The following is a 13,404-nucleotide window of genomic DNA, read 5'->3' as shown; positions in this document are numbered from 1 at the left end:
TAAAAAGTATGTATCCAGATGGTAATTAAAATACATGGAGAGGGGTTTATCATTGTGGGCTACCATTAATTGGGCTATTTTACTGTTACCAGGGTTATTAGTAACTAGGTTTCAACATACAAAATGGGACCTATGCTATAATAGAAACAGTTGAGGTAAAATAATCCTTCTTAAGGTTGCTCACATGGATAACTTTGCCTTTAAGTATGTCTTGGAAGCCATGTGTGGCATCTACAAATATAAATAGTGACATTAAAATGTGGTGATATTCAGACCTCTACAGGGTATTACTTGCCATGTATATTCTGACAGCAAAACCCATAGTATTTTACTGCCAGAGATGAGATTTAAATCCTTAATCCATTTCCTCATTTAATGTAATTGATGAAAAGATAAACAAAACAGTCACTTACAGGTATGTTGAGCTGGATTAGGGATTATGTATATATAGAATGAGTTTGTGTCTTTGATTAGCCCCTCATAGGTCAGAGAGACTGGGGCTGGCTTGCATTGTTAAATACCCCAAAAGGGGGTGGAATACTCAAAAGGGGGTTAAAAACAATACTATAGAGTAAAATAAGCAGTAATTTCCTGCCTCAGCATGGAGAGTTACAAGTCATTCTACATGCTGGCTCTCCGAACAAAGCATAGATCTCTAGCACATTGATATATTTTTCTTTCCTTTTCATCTCAGAAGAGGCAATCAGAGGGAGGGGGAATCTGCCCCTCACAGCATGCTTAGGGCCAGCTATGCAACCCAGAAGGGTTCTATGAGACAATGAGTGCAGAGTACAGATGCTCAAAAAGGACCTATCACCTAAGGACTAAAAATTCCAGAAATTCATTATGCATAGCTAAATACTTAGATTACATTGTCTATATGTATATACTAGTGGAACAATGCCCGTTTCCTCAACAATGAAACGGGCCCTAGGAAGGCTGTCATGTAAGCTTTTATTTCCTCTCTCCCCTGCTCTCCCTTCCATGTCCAGCAATTCTTCCCTCCCCTCCATGTCCAGCAATTCTCCTCTTCCCTGCCCTCCCATCCGTGCCCCACGATTCTCTCCTCTACTGTCCTCCCTTCCCATCCATGTCCAGCAATTCTCCTCTGCCCTGCCCTCCCCTTCCTCCCACCCTCCCCTCGTCCCACAATTCTCTCCTCCCCTCGATTTGTACCTGAACGTTCTATCGCTGGCTGGCGCTGGCTTCCGTTCTGTTAGTAGCATCCCTCCTGACGTCAGCTTGCCTCCAGCATTCCATTCCCTCTCACTGTTCTGCACTCTGATGTCATAACGTCTTGACGTGAGGGCAGAACAGTGAGGGAGAATGGAACGCTGGAGGCTGGCTGACATCAGGAGATATTATGAACCCAGGCAGCCAGGCATGGAACCCTCAGTCGACCCTCAAGGGGAGGAATGCTGGCTTCAGCCTAACCCCTGGTAAGCCTTTCCTCAGCTGAGAGGTGCCCAGCTCTACCACCGGCTGCCTTTCAGGTGCTGTAGAGGACTTGCAGCTCATCTGCATATCCTTTCAGCCTTCTCCAGGGTGACTCCCAGGTCCGCTCCGATCCACTCAGGGCCTCCGCTCTAGGTGCCGCGCGCCGTTCTCTTTACATCTATTTTTCTCCCACTTACTCTATCTGTTGCTTAACACCTCAGTCACTATATATGCACCCATAAACACCTCAGTCACTACTCATGGCCCCTATACACATTCTTTTCCTTGCCCTGTCCCTTCCTAATCTTTCACCCTCCCCCTACCGCTGTCTACCACAGGAACTCACTGCCCATCCATGTCCTCTCCCGTCCTGCTCACTACTACAATACCCTACCCACCCCGTCCCTCACCACCTCACAATCTCTCCTATCCCCCTCCTCCTTCCTAGCTCTCAACCTTCATCACTTACTTCCTGCCATTAACCCATCCCCATTCCTCCTAAGTGCATCCCGTCTTCGTAGCCTTCGTCGCCCTACCTCCCCCACCCTCTTCCGCACTCTTTTGCTCCTTCTCCTGCTATCCGCGGGAGACATCAATCCCAATCCAGGTCCCCCACACCTGTCCTCGTCCTATCCATGCAAACAATTCCAGGATGTCTCCAATCTCAACTCTATGCCCCTCCTCCCCCCCCCCCCTCTTCTCTCCCCTTCTCGTGTGCCCTGTGGAATGCCCACTCGGTCTGCAACAAACTTTCCTTCACCGACAATCTCTTCATCTCCCGTTCCCTCCAACTGCTTGCCCTAACTGAAACCTGGCTCACCCCTGACGACTCTGCCTCAGTCGCGGCCCTGTGCCATGAAGGTTATCTTTTCTCCCACACTCCTCGCCCAGTTGGCCGCGGAGGAGGAGTCGGGTTTCTACTTTTGCCCTCCTGTAGTGTTCAACCCCTCCTCCTACCGCAGTCTCACTGCTTCTCATCCTTTGAAGTTCACTCCATTTGTCTATTCTACCCACTGCCACTCAGAGTTGCAGTCATTTACAGCCCCCCCGATAAGTCCCTCCCTTCCTTCCTTACCGACTTCGATGCCTGGCTCTCCGTTTTTCTTGAACCCTCATCTCCGACCCTCATTCTTGGAGACTTTAACATACACGCTGATGACCCATCTGACTCCTATGCTTCTCAGTTCCTCACTCTGACATCCTCCTTCAACCTCCAGCTGAGCTCCACCACCCCTACTCACCAAACTGGCCATTGTCTTGACCTCGTCTTCTCCTCTACTTGCTCACCCTCCAATTTCTGTGCCTCTGCTCTCCCTCTCTCAAATCATCACCTGATCATATTCACACTTCATCACCCTCCCCCTCAGTCCCGCCCAACACTAACCACTACTTTCAGGAATCTCCAGGCTGTCGACCCTCCCACCTTATCCTCTTGCATCTCTAATCTCCTCCCTTCCATTATGTCCTCTGAGTCTGTCGACAAGGCTGTCTCTGCTTACAATGCCACTCTCTCAACTGCTCTGGACACACTTGCACCATCTATCTCCTGTCCCACAAGGCATACTAATCCCCAGCCCTGGCTGACCCCTTGCATCCGATACCTTCGCTCCTGCGCCTGATCTGCCGAATGCCTCTGGAGGAAATCTCGCACCCATAGCGACTTCATTCATTACAAATTCATGCTATCCTCCTTCCAGTCCTCCCTATTCCTTGCCAAACAGGACTATTACACCCAATTGACTAATTCTCTCGGCTCCAACCCTCATCATCTCTTCGCCACCCTTAACTCCCTCCTCAAAGTGCCCTCCGCTCCCACCCCCCTCACTCTTTCCTCAATCACTAGCTGACTATTTCCGTGACAAGGTGCAGAAGATCAACCTCAAATTCACTACCAAGCCACCTCCTCCTCTTCACCCTTTAACCCACTCCGAGGCATATTTTCAAAGCACTTAGACTTACTAAGTTACTATAGAAACCTATGGAACTATGTAAGTCTAAGTGCTTTGAAAATGAGCCCCTCCCTCAATCAACCAACCCAGGCCTCCTTCTCCTCTTTTCCTGATATCACGGAGAAGGAAACCGCCCACCTTCTTTCCTCCTCGAAATGCACCACCTGTTCCTCTGATCCCATCCCCACCAACTTACTAAACACCATCTCTCCTACTGTCACCCCCCCCATCTGTCATATCCTCAACCTCTCTCTCTCTCTCTCCACTGCAACTGTCCCTGACACCTTCAAGCATGCTGTAGTCACACCACTTCTCAAAAAGCCATCACTAGACCCTACCTGTCCTTCCAACTACCACCCTATCTCCCTCCTACCCTTCCTCTCCAAGATACTTGAACACGCCGTTCACAGCCATTGCCTTGATTTTCTCTCCTCTCATGCCATCCTCGATTCGCTTCAATCCGGTTTTTGCCCTCTACACTCAACAGAAATGGCACTCACTAAAGTCTGTAATGACCTGTTCCTTGCCAAATCCAAAGGTCACTACTCCATCCTCATCCTCCTCGACCTATCTGCCGCTTTTGACACTGTCAATCATAATTTACTTCTTGCTGCACTATCCTCATTTGGGTTCCAGGGCTCTGTCCTCTCCTGGTTCTCCTCATATCTCTCCCACCGTACCTTCAGAGTACATTCTCATGGATCTTCTTCCACCCCCATCCCACTCTCTGTTGGAGTTCCTCAGGGATCTGTCCTTGGACCCCTTCTTTTTTCAATCTACACCTCCTCCCTGGGCTCGCTGATCTCATCTCATGGTTTCCAATACCATCTTTATGCTGACGACACCCAGCTTTACCTCTCCACACCAGACATCACTGCGGAAACCCAGGTCAAAATATCGGCCTGCTTATCCGACATTGCTGCCTGGATGTCCAACTGCCACCTGAAACTGAACATGGCCAAGACCGAGCTCGTTGTCTTTCCACGCAAACCCACTTCTCCTCTCCTTCCACTCTCTATTTCAGTCGACAACACCCTCATCCTCCCCGTCTCATCTGCCCGCAACCTCTGAGTCATCTTCGACTCCTCCCTCTCCTTCTCTGCCCCCATATCCAGCAGACAGCCAAGACCTGTCGCTTCTTTCTCTATAACATCAGCAAAATTTGCCCCTTCCTCTCCGAGCACACCACCCGAACTCTCATCCACTGTCTCATAACCTCTCGCCTTGACTACTGCAACATACTCCTCACTGGCCTCCCACTTAACCGTCTATCCCCCGTTCAATCCATTCAGAATTCTGCTGCGTGTTTTATCTTCCACCTAGACCGATATGCTCAAATCACCCCTCTCCTCAAGTCACTTCACTGGCTTCCGATCAGGTACCGCATACTAACCTACAAATGCACTCAATCTGCAGCCTCTCATTATCTCTCTACCCTCATCTCCCCTAACGCTCCTACCCATAACCTCCGCTCACAGGACAAATCCCTCCTCTCAGTACCCTTCTCCACCACCACCAACTCCAGGCTCTGCCCTTTCTGCCTCGCCTCACCCTATGCTTGGAATAAACTCATTGAGCCCATACGCCAAGCTCCCTCCCTGCCCATCTTCAAATCCTTGCTCAAAGCCCACCTCTTCAATGTTGCTTTCGGCACCTAACTATTGTACCTCTATCCAGGAAATCTAAACTGCCCCCAATTTGATTGACTGCAATTTTTTGTCCTTTAGATTGTAAGCTCCTTTGAGCAGGGACTGTCCTTCTTTGTTAGATTGTACAGCGCTGCTTAACCCTGGTAGTGCTTTAGAAATGTTAAATAGTAGTAGTAGTAGGTGCAAATTATTATATAGGATGTTATACACAAATAGCAGAACCAGCTCTCTATATTTACTGCACAAAGCAGACACCTACCACATGGGCCTGCATTGCATATCTTCACAGACAGCATAGGTGTTTCCATACTTTCTGCCAGAGCATGTAGCACAAGCCACAGTGCAATCCACTAAAACTAGGCAGCAACAGCAATACAACCTGACCCTCCCACATTCTTCCCCTGATCAAGCCACTCTCCTATGATCAGAACCTCCCTCACATTATTACCTCCCTATCCGCTAATTGGTACTGCAACAGAATTTCTCCATTCCCAGCCTGAAGTGACACAAGGTCAAGGTTAACTTTATAAAATCAAAGGATATTTCTCAACCCCCCTCCCCCAATACTACTTTAACTTACAGTGGCATCCATGTTTCAGGATACTCATAACTATGCCCCAACTCCATTCTTCTTCTTCAAGTCAGTATGGGAGCCAAAGGTAGAAACATATATCAATTCCACCTTTTTAACACTGCCTCAATCTGCGATAACAACCCCTTCTGCGATAACAACCCCTCCCAAACTCCTCCCCAACCCCCTCAAAAATTATGTCGTCAACAAATGTTATCATAATAGCTGGTAGCGGCAACCATGACACCCATCTCAGATTATCCCACCACACTAAGGACCAGACTGTTGAAATATCACAAAAAGTTTGCCTCTCAATGCCACCCACCCTTTTCTGCCCTACAGAAAATTCCTGCCTTGTCTTCAGCCCTACTAATCTCACCCCTCTCCCAGAAGCAAGCATCTTGGGGCTCAACCAAATTATATGCCTCCTTTCTGAATCTATTTAGGGTAGGGGCATACCTTTTGAGGAAAATGCTTTGCATATTTTATTACATCCACTCCTCTTACTTTAAAACAACCCTTATTTAGTTCTGTTTTCCAGATTTCTAGATACATCTATCTGGCACATAGATCAATGTGTTGCTTATGTCAGATCTGTGAAGGATCAGTACAGCAATGGCATAATTAACTTTGATTTACAAAGACAGAATTGGAAAAGCTGAGGGAACTTCAGACATAAAAATAATCTAAGTGTTTTCTTGGAAATTAAGGAGGGAATTATATAAGTGGGTGCCTCATTTTAGGCAACTCAATACTGTGCAGTGAGATTCTCATGCTATAAGGGCATCCAGATGCTCAGATTCTATTTTAGAATGCAAACATAACCTGGCATGAGTGTTACATTTAGGTGCCCACAGTTACACTGGTCATAGACCACACACAACTCTAGCCACCCAGCAAGGTCATGCGTAACTTCTAGTATGCTGTATATTATGCATGTATCTGGGAGTCCTGCCCTTGTCCTGCTCATGCTCCATCTCCATGTATGTCCTCCTGAAGTTATGTGCTATATCACTTATGTGTGCCACTTTTCCCTGCATTTACATACACAAAGGGTCACATAACCATGAATGCCTAATTATGGAATTCCTCTTTAAATGTTGCCATTTACTATTTTATTTATTCCATGGCCATACAAAATTTACATACATTTGTATGCATCGAGTTTCTACTATATAAAAATCTATTTCATGCATATTCAGGGCCCCTTTTACTAGGCGGCAGTAAGCCCAAAGCAGACTTACCGCTCGCTAAACAGGAAGTACAACTGGGCTATCACAGCAGCCTGGCAGTACTTCCCACTCCTAGCTTACCATCATATCCGGTGCTACAGTATATATATATATATATATATATATATATATATATATATATATATATATTTATTTATTTATTTTTGTAGCGCCGGGGTGTACCTGGCATTAATCGGGCAGTGCTGCACACTGCCTGGTTACCGCCAGGTAAGCCAGGAGACCTTACCACCACCTCAATGGGTGGTGGTAAGGCCTCCCCCCGGAATGTTCGTGACAAGTGCTTTACTTGCCACATGGCCATTTCCTGCAGGAAAGAAATACTTCCCTTTTACTCGCTGCGGTAAAAGGGGACCTTGGCGCGCATGAAAAACATGTGCCGACACCAACGCAGGTCCCCTTTTGCCACAGCTTGGTAAAGAGGCCCTCATTGTGCTAAACTTGAAAGCCACTTTGGTTAAAACCAGTGGGGTCAATATTCCGTGGGGCTTATCCAGATGAAATCAGCTTTTTTCTGGGATAAGTACCGCTCACCAGGTCCATATTTGGATTTTCAGTGCCATTATTTTGATAATGCTGCTGAAAATCAAGACAAACCATCTCAGCACTATCTGAGCAGTGCTCTGGGACAGAGCTGAGAGTTATAACTTAGCAGCAATATTCAATCTGCTAACGAGGTAATTATTCAGATGAAGTAAGGATAGCAAAAAAGCTGCCCTAACTTTATCCAAATTGTTATCCAGATTCTAGTATGCCAATGGCAGCTTCATACCTACTAGATACAGTATATAGCACCAGAATCCAGATGCAACTTGACACTGAAAAACTAGGTATGAAAAACTTATGGTGACCAGTGTTGAAACAAAATGCTAACCTCCGTGGAATTAATCATCATGAACAAAACACAAATATTAATAAAGCATTACATAAATTCTCAGATCAGATAACAAAATGTAAGGAAGGAAGGATGGAATATAGTATTTTGTGCTTGTATTCTAGGTGAATCATCATAGATAATTTTCTAATCATAATCCTTTAACTATTTCTGCAATGTAAACATTGATTGTATTTAGATTTATTTGGTTCTTTTGTTAGATTTTCAAATATGGCATTTTTAAATAACCATATGAAAGCACGCCCAGCATGCATACAAACATTCATATGTCTTTGTATATGGCATCCAAATAATGCACTAGCTTGACGGTACAGAAATCCTCTTCAGGGAAGTTGGGTAGCTGTTTCATTTTCAGCTCAGTAGGAACTGCATTTGTAAAAGACGTGACTGGAATAGGGGTTAACATAAGAACAGATCTTTCAGCTTCAATTTTTAGCTTAACGAGTTGAAACAAATCACTGTGCTTTAGTATGCATTTAACCTACTGAAGGCCAGATTTTGACTTGGATCTAGAAAATAGATTTTAAGGCAACATATTCCAGTAAAGACTGGATAACTTTACTAGGTCATTTCTCAGCTCCTATAATAGCTTTCTATTGAAAGAAAGAAGAAGTGAGTAATTTTTATCTTCTGTTTCCTTTGTTTAATTTAAAATCCCTATTACTGTTTTAAGTAGATTTATAAAAGCACATAGAAGTGTCTAAAATTACACACGGCATGCCTTCTTTCTTTTATATTGTAGTCTTATATTATATGCTTTTGCGATTGATGTAGATTCAAATGTAAAGTTTAAAACTGCTTCCTATATATTCCAGTTAAGGAGTGTACACAGGCATCACAAATATAGAGAATACATTTTATATTGATAAGCTAGGATGAAAGGGCGCTCAAAATGTTTAAATGCACTTTATAAACTCTGCAGAAAGAGCCACACAGTTTTAAATACTTATGTCAACCCACGCTGCAATCCACATATACTTGTTCAAAGTATACATTTGTATTCTTATGCATGTAAGAATCTACAAATATATTCTGTGCATGTTTATTTTAGAACTGGTGCTTTCAGTAAAGATTACAAATAGACAGTATAACACAAGCTTCAGTGACACTTTTCAGTCATTTCAGTGTTCTTTTTTCTCTCCTTTTTAAAAAAAATAATTTTCAAAAATAACAATATACAGAGAATAATGACTGGTACCAGAAATGAATCCATTGCTAGATACAATCAGGAAAGTCAAAAACAAGGAGAAAAATCAATATTCATAGAGATTCCTATAATAGAGATGGGGAAAGAAAAAGAATAGAGGATGACAGCTAAACAATATAATTCCCCTTAAAGGAAAAAAATAGGGAAAAGAAGCAAATGCAGGGGTTTATCTCAATACAAGACCTTATGTTTCCAGAACAATGGGACACAACAGTGCTATCAATATCAGTGCAATCCTAGCACCTAGAAAATTCTGCAATTGTAAGGGATCAACAAAGATATAACTATGAGCCTGATATTTCACAAAACATTTACAAGGAAATTGAAGAAAAAATGTCACTCCCAGAGCAAGAACCTGTTGACATTTAGCTAAAAAGGTTTTTCATCTAGATTAGTTTGCTCTGGAGAGAAACAAGGAAAAACCATTACATTCCAATCAGTGTTTTCTAACAACATATCATAAACTACATTTGGAACATTTCCTTTTTGCCAAACTACAGAAGAAGGCTCTAGAGATACCAGAAGAAGAGCAGGTAGTATTATAAGCATTTTACAATAAAAGCAATGACCTAGACTTCCCTTTTGTCTCTAGTCAAGTTCCACTCATTTTATCTTAAAAACATTGCCCAATCTTAGTCCTGGGACTTGATGACATTGTGAAAACATTGCCTGCACATTTTCCTGTCCATCTGGAGGGTCATGTGTCAGAGATACGGTTCATACTGTGTTTTACAAAACTCCATATACTTTTATACTTGGACATATAAAAACAATGTATGCTAATGGTGTCCATATACTTTGGAGGGTCTTATTGAATTGACCCTAAATCTCAATGAAGAGTTACTTTGACATCTAATACTACATATGGTAACAAAAATGTTATGCATGTCATTATCTGACCATGCAGTTTCATTTACATTGGATGATCCTCTAGATCTGTAAATCATATCTAAATGAGCACAAATCTTGTATACTGAATCATGTCTTTTCAATCCCTTTAGCACAACATTGGGTTGATAACAATCATGCTGTTGAAGATACATGGTGGAGAATTCAAGACACTATTATGATGGAAGGGCGGCAATTCAGAACATTTTCTGAAATATAAAGTACAATTCTGAATACATTACCTGAGTTCCTCATGATTTGAATTTCAAGATTGAATGGATGTCTTAAATCTGATACAGCCAATTGGACTGTTTTTCTGCAACTAATGTGATTTAGTTCAATGTTTGTACAAATAAATGCAACCACCATTTTGAATGACAGCAGACTGAAGATGTACCATGGAACTTTAAGGTTGGCAATGATATAATGAGATTTAGCATGCTTTGGAGCTCATTTTTGAAGCATATGGAGGTCTCAAAATGCCCAAATGTATGTCCATATGCTTGAAACACCCCAATCCTGGTTTTGCAAAGCCTATTGCCTAGTTAAGGAATGTATGAAACAACAAAAAGGAGTGAAGTCCAACAAAAAAGAAGAGTCCAAGATGTAAAAGTCACATCAATTTATTATTAATCGTACTTTTGACAGTTTGACTCATGCTGTTATGCTGTGTTAGAAACACTATCATCACTCCTCTCATTTTGAAGAAATGTTTAAATATTTGATCTTTATTCTTGATTTCTCTCTCTCTCTCTCTCTCTCTCTATATATATATATATATATAGATAGATAGAAAGATAGATAGATATAGATATATAGATATAGATATAGATATACCTATCTATCTATCTATCTATCTATCTATCTATATATATATATAGAGAGAGAGAGACATATATATACAGATAGATAGATAGATAGATAGATAGATATAGATAGATATATAGATATAGTAATTAAGAATAAAGATAAAATATTTAAACATTTCTTCAAAATGAGAGGAGTGTTGATAGTGTTTCTAGTACAGCATAACAACATATATGTACGATCAAAAATTGATGTGACTTTTACATCATTTGCCCATGAGGCTTTTGTTTCTACTTGCTCTTTTTTTAAGGAATGTCAGACCAATGGGCTGCAAGGAAAAACAAGAAGAAAAATTAGTGTCTCCTAAACTACTGCTCCTGCCTCCCCTTGCAGCACATTGGCTGGATAAGGAATATCTGAACAAAAGACTAATAGGAAGGAGCACAGAAGAGCAGCAGCATAAGTTAGACAGGCTTCTGCCTTTGGTTAGTCATAGAGAGGGGGAGAAGTGCTTAGAGAGGCACTGAGGAAGGTAATGAAGAATTGAGAAATGGAGGAGAAGGAAAAGAAGGACTGAGATATGGCCATAGGACCTCTGATGGGTATGAGAGAGGGGAGGCTAGCTGTAAAAGAGGGTACTGGCTAAGAATTATACTGCTCTGAGGAACTGGGGAAGTAACCAAAAAGAAAGCCTAGCTGGGAGAGAAAAACAAAATAACTGAGGGGAAGGGGATTAAGAAGATGCCAATAGTGAGGCTGAAGGAGAAGCAGAAGAGAAGACATAGGTTTTTTCAAGCCATAAACACAAATATTTGAAAATTATCAGCTGTTTACCAGAATTGTGCAAGTTCAAATATCACTGAGTAGATGTTATATTGCTAATTGGGCTGGATCAGTTTTGAATGGCTGGTGGTATCTGCTGTTTTCTTCAATCTCTTTCACTAGTGTAAATAAAGTATTGTATTAGAATCATAGGGAATGGGAGAATGTTGTAGTAGCATATAATACCATGAACTGAAAACCTCCCTTTTAAAAATTAATTTGTCTTGTCAGCTCTCATACTAAGAGGGGCTGTGGTCAGGAATTTAATTGAGATAGAATGAACAGTATCACTGTTCCCATTCTTCATAAAATGTAAAAATATTATTTCACCATTTTATCCCCCTGGAGGTAGAAATGATGGTCATAGTGATGGTGCTGGGCTATGTGAGCCTAAAGAAGTAGCACAACAGCAGTAATAGGAAGAGTTGACAGGGAACCGTTGGAAGAATTTGTGGGGAAGGGGGAAGGATTTGCTTACTTTATTTATTTTTTGTCTATTAGATTGTAAGCTCTTTGAGCAGGGACTGTCTTTCTTCTATGTTTGTGCAGCGCTGCGTATGCCTTGTAGCGCTATAGAAATGCTAAATAGTAGTAGTAGTAAGGAGGAGGGAGCAAAGGGCATACTATCTCTCAAATACTATACGATTCTTGTTCGGACTCTCTGGCTTTCTTATTGGTTAATTGTTGAATCCTTTCTTCCCTTTTTTTGGTAAAACTCTACAGCCACTTCTCAGGTCTTAACTTGGCTCCATGAGCTAGATATATGTTCCTGAACCAGTTAAGCAATATTATGCAGGCAGGCCAGAAGACAGTTGCTTAGTAGGAGAGCATGTACCCATGTCATAGGCTGCTGGAATATGTTCTCCTATTCAGAATGTAATCTAAGGTTTCATGCTGTGATCCTTGCTGGGCTTCCAGGACTCAGTGTGAATGTGGCAAACAATCTTATATGGGCTCTGCAGGCACGGAGTGGCCATTGACCTGGAGTCTATCAGTATCAGAAGAGCTGCAGTGCAGGGGATGGTGATGCAGGACCAGTGCTAGAAAACAGGAATGTGCCTAAGGCCAGGGAGAACAGAGCAGGGTTATGAACCAAGCCTGGGGGCAGTAAGGAGTCACAAATTGAAGATGAGTTAAGGCTACCAATGCAAGGAAGTCTCATCTGTAGAGGAGAGATGTAAAGGGGTGAGTGAGCCAAACCTGCTTGGACCGGCAATTGGCTAGGAAGAGGTGCATTGGAGTTTGACGGGACAGAAGAGGGAAATAGAAGGCTGGGTCAAGGGGAAATGAGACATAGAGCAGGATGGCCGTGGCCATAAGGATGCTAGGCTATGTAGAGAGGGGCATAACCAGTAGCAGAAAGGAGGTGTTGATGCCCTTCTACAAGTTGTTGGTGAGGCCCCACTTGGAGTATTGTGTTCAGTTTTGGAAGCCGTATCTTGCTAAATATGTAAGACTGGAAGCGGTGCAAAGAAAGCTACAAAAATGGTATGAAATTTGTGTTGCAAACCGTATGAGGAGAGACTTGCTGACCTGAACATGTATACCTTGGAGGAAAGGAGAAACAGGGGTGATATGATACAGACATTCAAATATTTCAAAGGTATTAATCTGCAAGTGAACCTTTTCTGGAGACGGGAAGGCAGAAGAACTAGAGGACATGAATTGAGGTTGAAGGGGGGCAGACTCAGGACTAATGTCAGGAAGTATTTTTTTCACGGAGAGGGTGGTAGATATGTGGAATGCCCTCCCACGGGAGCTGGTGGAGATGAAAACAGTAATGGAATTCAAACATCTGTGGGATAGACAAAATAAATCCTGTTTAGAAGGAATGGTTCCATGGAATCTTAGCGGAGATTGGGTGTGACGCTGGTAATTGGGAAACAAAACGGGAGCTGGGCAGACTTCTATGGTCTACGCCCTGATCGT

Source organism: Microcaecilia unicolor, chromosome 4 (genome assembly GCF_901765095.1).
Source record: "Microcaecilia unicolor chromosome 4, aMicUni1.1, whole genome shotgun sequence".
Taxonomy (NCBI): Eukaryota; Metazoa; Chordata; class Amphibia; order Gymnophiona; family Siphonopidae; genus Microcaecilia; species Microcaecilia unicolor.
This window is presented reverse-complemented; position numbering follows the sequence as displayed.